Below are 17,476 nucleotides of genomic sequence, written 5' to 3' on the forward strand. Positions count from 1 at the left end.
TTGATGGGATGGGAAGGTGTGGTGTTATCTGTTGAAGATATTTTGATCAACTGGACTGGGGAGAAATGTTCACATATTGAAATGTTCACTTTGTAAGCTTAACAATGTGATTGAATGTATATAAATATATATATATATAATAAATAATAATAAAAAGAAAATAATGAGGCTTTATCAAGAAAAAAAAGAAAGAAAAGAAAGAGGGAAGAAAGAAAATAGAAAGGAAAGAAACAAAAAGGGGAAAAAGAGAAAGAGAGAAAGAAGAAAGAGAAGAAAGAGAAAGAAGAAAGAAACATTAAAAAAAAAAAAAGAAAATTTGTCTATAATAGGACTTTATATTATAAATATCCATTTATATATCTAGTCACCACCAGGCATGTCAAATGATTGGTTTTAATCTACATTGGATGAATAAATACAACATCTCCTCCCACCAAAGGACAAGTGACCATGAGCCAGATCCTTGATCTTTGAGTGATTCAGTGTCATCTTATTACAATCTTTAATTTTTTTAAAGTTTTTAAGTCTATTGATTTATTGCTTCTGTGAGTGAGAGAGACAGAGTGATGGACCTTCAACAGAGTGCCAACCCCACCATCTACCCTCAGCCTTCAGCTAGCTCCACATCACAGGCAGGTATATGCCCAGAATACTCAAGCAGGTCTTCAGACTTGAACCAGAAACCTTCCCATGTGGGATTGCTTCACAGAGCATCATGCTTTACTGCCGTATCACCCTCTGGCCCCATGATGATTATATTTATGGGTCGGTTGGTTTGATTTTACAGTATAAAGGCATTAAGAGTTCTCTGTAAGCATTATAGAAAACCAAGGAATCTGTAGGAAAGGTAAAAACAGAAAGTTGGCTTTTTTGTTTAAAAAAAAATTGAAAGGAGACTTGGATTTTCCCAAGGAAAGACATAGCACAGATGTGCACTCTTGGCTACAACAAGTATGTACCCACGGTTGCAGGCTCTCTGAAGCCCCACAGTATCTTGCCTGCTCTGCTCAGGAAAAGGGTATCAAGAAACCAATACTGTTACAAACCAGCAATTATCAGGATGTGGTTATTCCTCACTGCCCAGTGTCCATAATAGGTTTCACTCAGTAAAGCAGAGTTACCTTTACTGATTCTAAGTACTCCCAGCTTTCCTGCCTCCCCCCCCACCCCCAAATAAACATAAACATTCAACATCTTTTTACAAAAGGTTTCACATAGCGCAAGTGCTGGCATAGTTAGGCAGGTTGTATATTGCACAAGGCAGCTGACCCAGGGGAAAAGCGCAAGCCAAGATCCAGCCTGTGTTTTACCAAACCCTGAGTCCTAGCACTGGTTGGTGTCTGTGTGGAAGAAGGGACACCTCTGTGTGGAAGAAGGGACACCTTTTTTCCACACAAAGGCATAGACCTCTTGCCAACCCATGTGCCTGTAGGCCCATGGATACCCAGATGTGACTCCTTATTCTAAATCATCCATTCAGAGGAGAACCTTCCTCTAACTCACACAAAGGTTCAGCACAGGTTAATGGAAGCCCAGAATGATGTCCAGACTGTGTGCATGTGTGTGACTGTGTGCTATAGGGGGATGGACCTACCTGAGGGCACTGTGCACTTGCCCAGCTATTTCATTCCTTTGCACCACACAAAGCATACACCACAACCTCCTTAGCCTTTTCTTGGCCATTTCACATAAATGTTCTTTAGGTCAGCAAATACTCATCCCTAACTCTCCTCTTTCTCTTTCCAACTTTCTCTTCTCTTCAGGTCTATCCCCATCTGATTACCCCATCTTTTCCCCAAGATGTACCAATCCTATATAGAGAATAGTAAAGTGTGAGTACTCTCCTAACATTTTGCATAGTTCAAAATCACAAGCATTTTACTAAGTGTCAGTGGTGTTGTATGAGTTATTGATTGTTGCAGGATGAATTACTCAAAGTTTAATGGCTTAAATAACAATCATTTCCTTTTTTTTTTTTTAAGAAAGATTTTTGAGCGACCAGCAGTTGGCATAATGGCTATGTCATGGACTCCCATGTAGTCAACCATGGCTCAAGTCCCAGACCCGGTGGCTTAAACTCATGCCAGACACATGTGCGTGTGTGCCCAAGATCCCAAGAAGAGAATGGAGAAGGGATTACGGCATGGCCATCTCCCCTGAGGTGTGATTTCTCACTTTCTGTCTCTCTGTCTCTCTTTCATCTGCCCTATAGCAAAAACCTCTCCCAAAAAAAAGAAAAGAAAAATTTTTATTATAGGACATGTGCTTTTGCTGGAAAGACAGAAAGACAGAAAGTGAGAAATTACCCCCCTCACCCCAGAGGGGATGGCCACACCACAATCCCTTCTCCATTCTCCTCTCAGGATTTTGGGCATGCATGCACACACGCCTCCTATGAGTTTCCAGCCGCTTGATCCAGGACTTGAACTATGGTCAACATGGAAGTCCAGTGACATGACCATTACACCATCTGCTGGTCTCAAAACAACAAATATTTCTCTCTTAATCAACATTTTTCCTGTGAGTCCAGGATCCAGGAATGTCTGGGCCGGGTTATTCCTGAAGTTATGGTCATTCAGGACCACAGTTTTCTAAAGATTCAATGGACTTTAGAGTTCTCCTTTCCCATGACATCGCCAGGTCTAACTTCCTTCTCAGCTCTTGGTCTGAGGACTCAGTTCTCCATTGAGTTCTCTCCAGAGGGCTGCTTGACAACACAGTAGCTTGCCTCCCAAGAGACGAGTGATCCAAGAGAGACAGTGAGTGCCAGAGCACCCAAGACAGACTCAGCCACCGTCTCCACTTCAGAGGCTGGAAGCCACATGGAAGGCCCAAGAACCAGAACACAGTGGTTTTGGTATTACACACCTGTAATCCTAGCTAACTGGGAGGCTCGAGGAGAAGGGTTGAAACAGGGTGAGACTGTCAAAGATACCTATTTCTCTCTCTCTCTCTCTCTCTCTCTCACACACACACACACACACACACACACACACACACACCTTTCTGCCTCTTCATGAAACCAAGAAGATAAAGTTACAGGAAGATGTACGAATGTATATCTATTTGTAACTCATGTAACTCATAGCACAGTCTTAAAATGCATAATACAAAAACTCCCAAAACTATAATAAAGAAATAAATAATCATAGTGAAAAGATTTTTCACATGACCCCCTCAATAACTGATATATCTAGTAAATAAAAAATAAGAAACTAAAGACCTTAAAGAACTTGATCAACAAGCCTTACCTAATACCAGAGAACTTCAAAAGGTTCATGGAAAATGGAATTAAAGTATGAGTTTATAGGGGATAGACAGTGGTATGACAGTAATGCGATGCTCTGAGACTGATCCACGTAAGAAGATGCTAGGTTCTTATCTGGTGAATTCCCTGAACATAGAAGGTATACATATGCCCATAATCCAGAGCTGGCTGAAACTGGGGGTAGATTGCGACATGAACCCCCCCATTGAAGGGTGCCTCTTTCTCTGTCTCTTTCCCCATATTGGGGCGCTTTCTCTCTCTCCTCTCTCTGTATCTTCCACTCATGGAAGAAAAAAAATTTCTTTAAAGTACCAGTTTATTTTGGTGCAAAAAAATTTTGAATCCTATGCATAGTTTTTTCATAATATGTATTTTCCATGAACTTTTTGAAGACTCCCCTGGTAGACACAAAAGGCACACTTCACCCAATTACTGAGGAATATATACATTCCTTTTCAAGCTTTTCTATCATTTGACCACATACAGAGCTATAGAGCAAGTTTCAACAAATTTCAAAGATTATCATAGGATTGATTGCATTATTACAACACAATGTAATTAAGCTACAAATCAAAAGCAAAAAGATAACTGGAAAATTTTAGTATTTGGAAATTAAGACCTACACTATACACGAAAGCCACATTTGGGCTGATTAAATAACAAAATGTACACATCAAAACTATACAACTTTTAAGTGAAAAAAAGAGGAAACTGTCATAATGACCTAGAGGCAGAAAATATTTTTTAAACATGACATACAAAGACAAACCATAAGGGAAATGATAGTATTTCTCCCTAAATTTCTGACCACTTTATCCATAAAGTATAGAATTTCAAATTGAACCCCACTGTCGCCCTGTCATGAAGACCTGGTGCTACGTCAACCCTATACTCCTCTGATAAGTGTGAGGGCTCCCTGTGTTCTTATGCTTGAGGAAGTGAATTTGGATTTAATTGGACAAGCTTAAATCCAGCTTGAGAAGTTCTAAAATAGCCTTTTCTGACTCTACATAACCTAGACTTTGCAAATTAGAAACCTTGAGGGCCAGCGGTGGCATGACCGTTAAAGTGGCTGGACCCTAGGTGGCCAGCTATGCAATTAAAGTCCCAGACCCATTGGCTTGAAAAACATGCCAAGCACTATGCACGTATGCCTAAAATCCCCAGAGGAGAATGAAGGAAAAAAGACTGTAGTGTGACCATTCTCCCCTAGGGAATGATTTCTCACATTCACACACTCTCTCTCCCCCTCTCTGTCTGTCTCTCTGTGCCTAGCACAAGTGCCCTATCACAAAACTATAACAAACAAACGCATTGGAGTTTGTTTTTTACTATTTTTCAGTTACATATTTTAAAAAACCCGTTTCCAAACTCTAAGATGAACAATGCTGTCTGTATTGGTGTAGGCTCTTTCTCTCCTTCCTCTGAAGCAATCCATGTCTCTACTTCAATAGCAAAACAGGAAAATGTGTGAGTTTACTAGAAATGAAAATACGTTCCTTTTAATAGTTTCAACAATATTATATGTACTGCCATGTGCAAATCTGCCTTTTTACACAGCAGTTGCAAGGCCCATGTGAAATACTGTTACGTTCCTAGCAGAGGGCCAATCTTAACCATTAACAGAGAAGCCCAGAAGGAGAGGGAGCAGCTGTTAAGAAATGAAAGCAGAGCACTGGACAAGAGGAGCACAAATATCCTGAATGAGAGCTATGGGTATCCTGCCTGAGATGGAAGTAGATGAGCTCCAAACCATGAGGGTGGAACGGACCAATGGGGCTAATACAAAAATTCTAGTGGGAAGATACTGGAAAGCTTTTGAATAGAGAAAAGTCATGGGACCAGCAGTGACGTGACATGGTGGTTAAAGCTGCTGGATCCCACATGATCGACTACGTGGTTTGAGTCCCAGACCCAGTAACTTGAAAAACACATCAGGCATATATGCACACATGCTCAAAATCTTGAAAGGAGAGAAAAATGGAGGAGAAAAGATTTAGGGGGTGAATACTTTCTCACTTTCTCTCTGTGCCTCTCTCTAGCCAATGCATACACCCTTTAGCAAATTTTTAAAAAATAAAATAAAATTGAAAAAGAAAAAATAAAAATAAAAGTTTGGTTAAATACTTAAATATGTTCATAGTCAACCAGAGTGATTAACAGTAAATAATAAAGACATAGTTACTGAACACCAAAAAGATCCAGATAGTGTTCAAAGACCTGAAGTGAGAAGACAGAAAAGGAAGAGAATTTCAAGCTACTTGTTGAAAGATTTGCTCTTTGTTCATCTGTTTTCTCCAACTTAGTGATGAATACTCTCCTTTAGGAAGATTTCAACACTGTATTTCAGTAGGATTATTCTTAAAAGCAGCATTAAAATCTATGATTCAGGGAGATGTTTTTTCAGAAATGCCCAGGGCATTGAACTCTCTCCTTTCAGGCTCTAGGTGTTTCCCTTCCTCCCTTGTCTTCTGCCCCGGAAAGTATTTTCCCAAACCAGCTTAGGGAACAGAGCTATGCTACCTTGACAAAAAATATTCCATTACCTTTAAGTGACCTTTCTCTGAGACTTAGAAATAGAGTGCTTCAACTATAGGTCAGGCATGGGATGACTTTACCAGTGCTCCCTGAAAGACAGGGCTGATGAATGGCATTTGAACCCTGCTTCCCTAATCCTTCAGGCAGAATTAGAGGCTCTCCATAAGGGTAATCCTGAATGATTCACGATGCCTGCTTCAGCACAGTCACACACCATATAAATACAAATTGACAGTTCGCGCACATTGGCCTCACGATGGTATTTACTTAAAATCCTCTCAAGTATCCTCCTGATGGCTGCAATGGGGACAGCTCTCTACTGAAGGCACAAAGAGTCACCCACTTGTCATGTACGGCCACCAGATTTACTGGAACACAGGAACCTTTTGAATATTCAGCTCTCTTTTAGTGCCTCCTGGCACTCCCATTGGGTCAGGCCATTCATTTGTTGGTTGATTGCAAGGATAATTCTTTAAAAAACAATCAAAAGGGTAGCAAAAGGCAATCTTCAGAGAACCTCTCTGGCTTGCATATGCTGTCCAGGAGTTTAAGAGGTAGGAAAGGCCCAGGCACTGGGCTCCCACATATCCAACCACAGTTCGAGTCCCAGACCTAGTAGCTTGCTTTCTCACTTTTCTTCTCTCTCTGTCTCTCTTTAGTGAGTGTACATGCCCTATAGCAAACTGAAAAAAAAATAAAATAATAAACTTAAATAAATAATTTTTAAAATATACATATATATAAAATGTAAGAGGGAAATTGAGGCAATGGGATAGTAACACAGGTGCAAAAGAGATGGGCTAGGGGCCAGCAGGTGGCATAGTGGTTAAGAGCATTGGATTCCCACATAGCCGACCACGGTTCAAGCCCCAGATCTTGTGGCTTGCTTTCTCACTTTCCCTCTCTCTCTGTCTCTCTCTAGTCAAATTAAAATAATAATAATAAATAAAGTTGAATAAAAAATTATTTTTAAATGTTAAAAGAGATAAACTATGAATAACAATAAGAAAAATTGTAGATGCTTAAGAGTGCTAACAAGCACTAGTTGGTGAATCTGTAAAGAGAAAAATTCAGAGGCCCCCCTCTTAAGAAAGTATTTAATTCCACTATTTTCTAAAAGGAAAAAGGTAGAAAATAATAAAAAGTCAATAGGCGTATGTCAACTCTTATCCATCTATATTTATAATTTCATCACTAGTAACCCCACAACTTCAGTGAAAACGTCAAAAACAAAAACATTTTTCACTTACAGAAATACTAAGGTCACCTACACAGTCAAAGCTGATGGCTAACCTTGGCTCAGGAGGAGAAAGAATGAAGCAAGATTTAGAAAAGAATGGAATTCATGTACATAAAAGCAGAACGAGCTCAGAGCTGCATCAATACCAGCTTTTGCACAGGCTCCTTTGGTGGTTAAACGTGGTGTGAAATAATCTCTTTAAGGGTCATGGGGAGCCCTCGTTTCCTTTGTGTGTAAGCCCATTATGTGTTGACTTGAAAGAACTCCCCTCTCCTTTCTGGCTTTCTCTGACATTCACCCTAATGCTTGTCCATTTCTTGTCCGGAACATGAAGCAGCAACCTTTGGAGATTAGGGAGGAAAGAGGAAGCCTTTCGAGCAGATCAGGAGTGACAAGGCTCCAGGTAAAGACCTACAGGAGAAAAGTTGCCTTCTTCCAGTCATCTGTTTTAACCCTTCATACGTGGTCTAATTAACATTATGCCCATTTGAATCCTGCCTCGCTTATTTATTTTCTTGCAGTAGGCTCAACTTTGTTTACTATTATTATCTGGTGATCAATTCGCTTTTATCATTTGGAGAATTTTCTTGACTTTTACATGCAGTCCTGAACTGTAGAAGGTGGGACAAAATATCAAGGCCATGGAAAAGGAACAGAGGTGAGAACGAGATGGGCTATGAACAGCAGAGCAAGGGCAAGGCAGAGATGCTTGAGAGTGCTCATACGCACTAAAGACCTGCTGTCGGTACAGTACCGCGTCAATGCTCTACAGTTTGCTTGCTGCATTCTGACAGTGCATAAACAATCCCTGGAGCAGCCCTGAGATAAGCAAGGGTCTCTTGGATTCTGATTGGCTGGATTTGCTATGGTTTGATTGGTCTGAAAGTACAAATGTCCAGTCACGAGGGTATAGGCTATAGTAATGGTACTCATGGAAGAAGTTATCTAAGTTTTATATTTTATATTAAACATAAGTATTTTGCTTTTTCAAAGTGAATATCTTTTTATTTGAGAGAGAGAGATTTGTTCTATAGGGCACGTGCATTTGCCAGAGAGACAGAAAGTAAGAAATTACCCCCAGGGGGTTGGCCACACAGCAGTCCTTTCTCCTCCATTCTCCTTTCAGGATCTTGGGCACGCACACACACATGCCCAGTGTGAGTTTCCAGCCTCTGGGTCCAGAACTCAAACTGTGGTTCGGACATTTTCTTCTCATAGTAAAGTGTTGCTGACAAGGCAACTAACAAGAGAATTCAGTTAGTCACACTTAGTCCCATATCTCAGAAACACTGAGAAAAGAGAAGGAACAGGACAACCAATGTCTCAACACTGAAAACACAAAACTAACAAAAACTCTAAAGTAGTTTTCTTGACTAGGATCGAGCCATGATTTTGTTAGATGATCTTGTGACACAGTAGACAAATTGGGTCACTTAAAACTTTTTTTCATTATTTATTTAATTTTTATTTATTCATTCATTTATTTTTATTTAATCAGAGAGAGACACAGAAAGAGAGAGGGAAAGTGAGAAAGCAAACCTCCAGGTCCAGGACTCGAACTGTAGTCAGCCATGTAAGAGTGTCCAGCACCTTAACCACCGCGCCACCTCCTGGCTGCTCACCTAAAACTTTTTAATAGTTTGAACCTTTAAGTTTATTTTGGGAAAGCACCAACTCTCACCATTCTCAAAGTGCCCGTGACAACATCCCATAATGTAATTATAGTCCTTCACTCCTAGTCATTTGGAGTATTTATTTTTTCAAGCAGGTAAAGCATGATACTTGGAAGAGTGGAGTAATTTGCAATTAAATAGAAAAGTACAAATTATTTAAACGCATTTCAAAGTTCAGGGGAAAATGCTACAACAGCAGCTCAAATAGTGTTTTACATCCTTATATATCTTGGAATATGAGTCAACCTAGCTCAGAGATTGACCTGAATTCTGGCATAATTACATGTATGAAAATTTGGATTTCAGCCCAAATTCCATGTATACGTTGTCCTTCTCACTGCAGCTGCTGCCCTTCGGGGCTGGGAGATCTCTAATTCCCACTCGAGAGACAACCCTAGCAGGATCCAGAGCTGGTTGATGTCATCCGTGCCCAGTCATCCCTGACTAAATACAGCATGACGAGGGTGGGGGGGTAGGGAGGCTGGGCTGCTAGTACACCCAAAAGAGAGGTCTGTGTCTACCAGGACTTTGTTGCACACTCCAAATGACCTAAGCAGAAAACTTGCTGAAGGTATTACAGAGGCCCAGCTTAGGAGTCACAGTGATTAGCATACTGGACTATACTGGAAGCCACGTGGCTGACTACAGGTTTGGGTCCTCAATCCAGTCAGCCTGAAACAGGCCAGGTGTGCATATTGTGACCAAGATCCTGACAAATTGGAGGGCTGGAGGAAGGAGGCTGCAGTATGTCAAGGGTCCTCCTCTCTCTCCCTCTCAAACACACACGCACATGCATGTACACATGCACTCTCTGTAATGAATTAAAAAATGTTAAATGCTGTTAGAAAGTTCACAGAAGCTGCTGGAAGTCTAGAGAGTCGTGCTTAAAAGCTATCCATTTTAAAACTGTCCCCAGTGGGGCTGGCAGGTGGCATCATAGTTAAGGGCTCGACTCTCACATGGCCAACTGCAATTCCAATTCCGGACCTAGTGGTTTGCTTTCTCACTTTTCCTTTCTCTCTCTCTGGTCAAATTTAAAAATGATCATAGAAAAGGGACCAGAAGATGGCATAATGGTTACATTGCTGAATTCCCACATAGTCGACCACAGTTTGAGTCCCAGACCCAACAGTTTAAAACTCACACCAGGCATGGGCGCGTGTGTACCCAAAATCCCAAGAGAAGGATGGAGGAGAAAGGGTTGAAGCATACCTATTCCCCCTGGGAGGGATTTCTCACTTTCTGTCTCTCTGTCTCCCTCTGTCTCTGCAGAGCACATGCACCCTATAGCTAAAATCTCTCTAAAATAATAATAATAATAAACAAATAAAATGAAATAAATAAAATAATTCTAGTAAATAAAGAAGTCCCCAAATTGTCTCCCATTCCAAACCAGAACATGGGACAGATGTGCTGCAGCGTGTCCCACAGTCGCGCAGGACCCTCACCATCCTCCACCATCCTCTCCAGTACAACAGATTCTGCATGGCTGAGTCTGAAGGATAAAACCCTCACTGAAAAGGGAGTAGAAGAGCACCTCTTAACTTCTACCTTGGGGAGGCAGGACTCATAGTGTGGGAAAGTACCCCCCAAACTTTATTTACATACATAGATATGTATGTGCATGCACACATGCTCACATATTCATGTACATGCACTAAAAACAAATAAGCTCTCATGCCACAAAAAGACATGGACACAAGGATACATTTTCAATGTTGCAAATTCATGGTAACACTGAATAAATGAACCCAAGGATTCTTCTCCTCCCTCTGGAACTTCAAGTCACAGTCATCCATCCAAATAGTCATTCTTTCCCATGGGAACATAGCTTCCAATGGGTAGGAATCTTCTGTTTTGTTCACAGAGACATCCAAAGTGAATAGAACAATTCTTAGCACACAGCAAGTGTACTAAGTATTTGTTAAACTTACTTGTTTAACAAATTAATTTTTTGAGAGGTTTTTTTGCTATAGGGCACGTGTGCTTGCCAGGAAGACAGAGACAGAGAGACAGAAAGCAAGAAATCAGCCCCTGGGGGGATGGCCATGCCACAATCCCTTCTCCTCCTTTCTCCTCTCGGGATCTTGGGCACGCACGTACACATGCCCAGCATGAGTTTAAGCCACCAGGTCTGGGACACGAACTGTGGTCAACTATGTGAGAGTCCAGCGACATAGCCATTACACCAACTGCTGGTCCCACAAATTAATTTCTTCAACTCAGATTTATTTCATGTCTTCTAGACACTGAGGATACAAAAGTAAACAAGACAGAGTCCCAGAATCTAACCTGCTTTCAGTAGCTACTGATCCTGGGTCTGGAAAGGACAGCAGTCATCAGTACCCTGGAGTAAGGTCTGTGGTAGAAGAAGGACATGATGAGGGACCAGCAATTGGCATAATGGCTATATCACTGGACTCTTATGTAGTCGACCATGGTTCGAGTCCCAGACCAGGTGGCTTAAACTCACGCCAGGCACATATGCGTGCATGCCTAAGATCCTGAGAGGAGAATGGAGAAGGGATGACAACATGGCCATATCCCCTGGGGAGTAATTTATTGCTTTCTGTCTCTCTGTCTCTCTCTGTCTTTCTGGCAAGCGCATGTGCCCTATAGCAAAAACCTCTCAAAAAAAAAAAAGAAAAGAAAAGAAAAATGTAGAAGGACATAACGAAAAGTTCAGAAGAAGGTCCCTACTCTGGTGGGAAGAGACTGTCTGGAAGACTTCCTGGAGTGTGAGTGCAAACTAGCCAGGATGAATTACTTGGAATTGGTGGACCATGAAGTGGGCAACAGACAGTAGGAATCCCAGGCAGAAGGAGCACCATTGCAAAAGCCTGGACATAAAATGATCTGGGATTGGCTCAGCTCTGTGGGCTAGTGGTTAAGGCATCCAGATCCCACTTGGCTGACCACTCAGTTCAAGTCCCAAACCCAGTGGCTTGAGAAATATACATGTGCATGCCCAAGATACCAGAAAGGAGGGAGAGATGGAAGAGAAGGGGTTACAGCATGAACATTACCCATGTGGGGTGCTTTCCCCTCTCCTTGATTCTCTCTCTCTCTGTGTCTCTCTATCTCTCTTTCTCTGTCTCTGGTGAGTACATTTCCTTAAGCATAACAAAAAAAAAAAAAAGTCTGGGATCACACATTGTTCAACATAAGTATCTTTCAGCATACACCCCCTGTGAAGGTAAACCAACTTTTGGGTTTCTACTCAATTACCTGATCACTCTGAGGGCAAGGAGTGAAGAGACAGCCATGTAGTGAAAAAACAAAAATCATTATTAGCTTCCCCAAAACACTGCTTTGCATCAAATTGTCATTTTTCTGCAAATAAGCATCAGACAGTGCTGGCTCTACCTGGGTCGATGTCAGACAGTGCAGCCCCTACTCAGGTAGGTGTTGAATAGCATACCTTTAGGTCACCAGAGCACTGGAACTCATTTTCTACTACCCATGAGCATGTTGTCATCAAAAACAGTTCTTTAATAAGAAAACAAAAAGTCTGATTTTATAAGAGGCAAAAAATCTGGACATCTCACCATAGAAGATATACAGATGACAAACACTTGAAAAAATGCTCCAAATCATATGGAGCTCTTTTTTTTTTTTTTTTTTTTACAGAAAAAAAATGAATCCAGTCAGCCTGAAACAGGCCAGGTGTGCATATTGTGACCAAGATCCTGACAAATTGGAGGGCTGGAGGAAGGAGGCTGCAGTATGTCAAGGGTCCTCCTCTCTCTCCCTCTCAAACACACACGCACATGCATGTACACATGCACTCTCTGTAATGAATTAAAAAATGTTAAATGCTGTTAGAAAGTTCACAGAAGCTGCTGGAAGTCTAGAGAGTCGTGCTTAAAAGCTATCCATTTTAAAACTGTCCCCAGTGGGGCTGGCAGGTGGCATCATAGTTAAGGGCTCGACTCTCACATGGCCAACTGCAATTCCAATTCCGGACCTAGTGGTTTGCTTTCTCACTTTTCCTTTCTCTCTCTCTGGTCAAATTTAAAAATGATCATAGAAAAGGGACCAGAAGATGGCATAATGGTTACATTGCTGAATTCCCACATAGTCGACCACAGTTTGAGTCCCAGACCCAACAGTTTAAAACTCACACCAGGCATGGGCGCGTGTGTACCCAAAATCCCAAGAGAAGGATGGAGGAGAAAGGGTTGAAGCATACCTATTCCCCCTGGGAGGGATTTCTCACTTTCTGTCTCTCTGTCTCCCTCTGTCTCTGCAGAGCACATGCACCCTATAGCTAAAATCTCTCTAAAATAATAATAATAATAAACAAATAAAATGAAATAAATAAAATAATTCTAGTAAATAAAGAAGTCCCCAAATTGTCTCCCATTCCAAACCAGAACATGGGACAGATGTGCTGCAGCGTGTCCCACAGTCGCGCAGGACCCTCACCATCCTCCACCATCCTCTCCAGTACAACAGATTCTGCATGGCTGAGTCTGAAGGATAAAACCCTCACTGAAAAGGGAGTAGAAGAGCACCTCTTAACTTCTACCTTGGGGAGGCAGGACTCATAGTGTGGGAAAGTACCCCCCAAACTTTATTTACATACATAGATATGTATGTGCATGCACACATGCTCACATATTCATGTACATGCACTAAAAACAAATAAGCTCTCATGCCACAAAAAGACATGGACACAAGGATACATTTTCAATGTTGCAAATTCATGGTAACACTGAATAAATGAACCCAAGGATTCTTCTCCTCCCTCTGGAACTTCAAGTCACAGTCATCCATCCAAATAGTCATTCTTTCCCATGGGAACATAGCTTCCAATGGGTAGGAATCTTCTGTTTTGTTCACAGAGACATCCAAAGTGAATAGAACAATTCTTAGCACACAGCAAGTGTACTAAGTATTTGTTAAACTTACTTGTTTAACAAATTAATTTTTTGAGAGGTTTTTTTGCTATAGGGCACGTGTGCTTGCCAGGAAGACAGAGACAGAGAGACAGAAAGCAAGAAATCAGCCCCTGGGGGGATGGCCATGCCACAATCCCTTCTCCTCCTTTCTCCTCTCGGGATCTTGGGCACGCACGTACACATGCCCAGCATGAGTTTAAGCCACCAGGTCTGGGACACGAACTGTGGTCAACTATGTGAGAGTCCAGCGACATAGCCATTACACCAACTGCTGGTCCCACAAATTAATTTCTTCAACTCAGATTTATTTCATGTCTTCTAGACACTGAGGATACAAAAGTAAACAAGACAGAGTCCCAGAATCTAACCTGCTTTCAGTAGCTACTGATCCTGGGTCTGGAAAGGACAGCAGTCATCAGTACCCTGGAGTAAGGTCTGTGGTAGAAGAAGGACATGATGAGGGACCAGCAATTGGCATAATGGCTATATCACTGGACTCTTATGTAGTCGACCATGGTTCGAGTCCCAGACCAGGTGGCTTAAACTCACGCCAGGCACATATGCGTGCATGCCTAAGATCCTGAGAGGAGAATGGAGAAGGGATGACAACATGGCCATATCCCCTGGGGAGTAATTTATTGCTTTCTGTCTCTCTGTCTCTCTCTGTCTTTCTGGCAAGCGCATGTGCCCTATAGCAAAAACCTCTCAAAAAAAAAAAAGAAAAGAAAAGAAAAATGTAGAAGGACATAACGAAAAGTTCAGAAGAAGGTCCCTACTCTGGTGGGAAGAGACTGTCTGGAAGACTTCCTGGAGTGTGAGTGCAAACTAGCCAGGATGAATTACTTGGAATTGGTGGACCATGAAGTGGGCAACAGACAGTAGGAATCCCAGGCAGAAGGAGCACCATTGCAAAAGCCTGGACATAAAATGATCTGGGATTGGCTCAGCTCTGTGGGCTAGTGGTTAAGGCATCCAGATCCCACTTGGCTGACCACTCAGTTCAAGTCCCAAACCCAGTGGCTTGAGAAATATACATGTGCATGCCCAAGATACCAGAAAGGAGGGAGAGATGGAAGAGAAGGGGTTACAGCATGAACATTACCCATGTGGGGTGCTTTCCCCTCTCCTTGATTCTCTCTCTCTCTGTGTCTCTCTATCTCTCTTTCTCTGTCTCTGGTGAGTACATTTCCTTAAGCATAACAAAAAAAAAAAAAAGTCTGGGATCACACATTGTTCAACATAAGTATCTTTCAGCATACACCCCCTGTGAAGGTAAACCAACTTTTGGGTTTCTACTCAATTACCTGATCACTCTGAGGGCAAGGAGTGAAGAGACAGCCATGTAGTGAAAAAACAAAAATCATTATTAGCTTCCCCAAAACACTGCTTTGCATCAAATTGTCATTTTTCTGCAAATAAGCATCAGACAGTGCTGGCTCTACCTGGGTCGATGTCAGACAGTGCAGCCCCTACTCAGGTAGGTGTTGAATAGCATACCTTTAGGTCACCAGAGCACTGGAACTCATTTTCTACTACCCATGAGCATGTTGTCATCAAAAACAGTTCTTTAATAAGAAAACAAAAAGTCTGATTTTATAAGAGGCAAAAAATCTGGACATCTCACCATAGAAGATATACAGATGACAAACACTTGAAAAAATGCTCCAAATCATATGGAGCTCTTTTTTTTTTTTTTTTTTTTTACAGCAAAGAAATGTAAATTAAAACAAGATACCACCACATACCTATAAGAATGACCAAAATCCAGAACACTGACAACACCAAATGCTGGTAAGGATGTGGAGCAACAGGAACGCTAATTCACTGCTTGTGGGAAGGCAAAACGGTACAGCCACTTAGAAAAGCAGTTAGCAATACAGCTATCTTACAAGACTAAATATAGTCTTGTCATTAATGCGGCAGTTGAGCTCCTAAGTATCAAGCCAAAGTTGAAAGCTTACCTCTACTCCAAACACTACACATAACTATTGAAACTGTTTCCAGAAACTGAAAACCACCAACATGTCCTCCAGTAGGTAAATGGGTAAATAAACTGTGGTACATCCAGACAATGGAATATTAGTCAGTACTAAAAAAGAAATGAGCTATTAAATATCAAAAAACATGGAAGAAACATGAATGTTTATTATTTAGTGAAAGAAGTCAATCTGGAACAGTCTACATATTGTAGAATTCCACCATATGACATTCTGGAAAAAGTAAAACCATAGATACAGAAAAAAAAAAATCTATGGTTGCTGGGGGTTTGGAGAGAGGGAAGGATGTATAGGCAGAGAGCACAAGAGACTTTTAGGGCAAAGAACTTATTTTGTTTGATATTGTAATGATGGATGCATATCATTACACATTTATGGAAACCCATAAAGTGTACAACAGTAACAGTAAACCTTAATGTCATCTATGGGGAAACAGTAGCTTCCATTCATTCTTTCATGGTCATTCATTCAATAGCTATAAAGGCATGCATACAATCTCATAAAGCAGTATACTCACTATTTTCATTCAAGTTGCTTTCAATACTGTCCTCTAAAAGGTCCAAATAAATTTTGTACTAAGCTAAAAAATAAACCAAAGCTAATGATTTTTTTAAAATATGTTGTTTTAAACCTTCACAAGTCCTATGCACCAGAGATTCTAATTTGTCCACCACATTGGAAGGCTTCCTGCCTCCAGCCCCAGCTTTGCCCTTGCATGATAATCGCTACTGCAAGAAACCTCTACCAACTATAGTAAAAGACAGTGAACACTAAGAGCTGTAAGAAATGCACAAATAAATTATGCAGAAAAAATAAAAAAGAGAGAGAGTTATTACCAACCAGAATAGTAGGCGGCACCTAGGCTGACAGTTAAAGGATGGGAAGGATTTTAAAAGTAGAAATGAGGAAAGAACAAACACAGAAAGAAAATGGCATAAATGGCCTAGTGGTTAAAGGAGCCAGATCCCACATGGCTAACCCTGTAGTTCAAGTCCTGGGCAAGACAACCTGAGAATCACACTGAGTGTGTCTGCACATATGCCCAAAATCTGACAGGATAGAGAAATAGAGAAGGGATTATGGCATAACTATTCCCCATGGGAGAAGGGCACTTTTTCCCTCTGTCTCTGTCTCTCTCTGGTAAGCTCATGTACCCTCTGCCAATTAAAAAAGAAAAAATAGCTATACCTGTACAATCAGAGTACCACTCTATTCTTATTACTGATTTACAAATACATAATAATGTACATCATCCCTTAAGGTACTGTCCTTCAGACTTATTTGTGAAATGGCTCTATTTTCTAAATAGTCCATTGATTCACTCTTCTTCAGAACATTGAAGAGATACTAAATGACACAAAACAAAAGCATTGGTTGAGTATGGAGAGGCAGTAACTGAGGAGGTCACTGCCCCACCACACTGGAACCTTCTCCCACATCCCACCCTTGTAGTGTGCCCCGGGAGTGTTGATGTTCACTCACTTACTCACTCACTCATTCATCTGTTAAAGCAATGTCAGTATAACCCCTGGCCTTGCTTGCTTCTGTATTTGTTTTATCTTTCAATAATCTCTGCTTTAAATCTTTGTATATTGAGTCAGTTCCTTAGTCCAGTAGTTAAGGGAGCCGTAACTCACATGGCTGACCTTGCTGTTCAAGTCCTGGCTCTAAAGGCTTAAGAAACATGCCAGAGTGTGTGTCCATGCCTCAAATCCCAACAGGATAAAAAAAAATGGAAGAGAAGGGATTGTGGTATGATCATGCCCCATGGAGGAGGGGGTGCTTTCTCTTTCTCTCTCTGTCTTGCTACTTCTCCCTGGTGAGGACACTCTGGGACTTTTGCAAAGTAGATTAAA

The sequence above is a fragment of the Tupaia chinensis genome, unplaced genomic scaffold, assembly GCF_000334495.1.
Source record: "Tupaia chinensis unplaced genomic scaffold, TupChi_1.0 Scaffold000275_1, whole genome shotgun sequence".
NCBI lineage: Eukaryota > Metazoa > Chordata > Mammalia > Scandentia > Tupaiidae > Tupaia > Tupaia belangeri.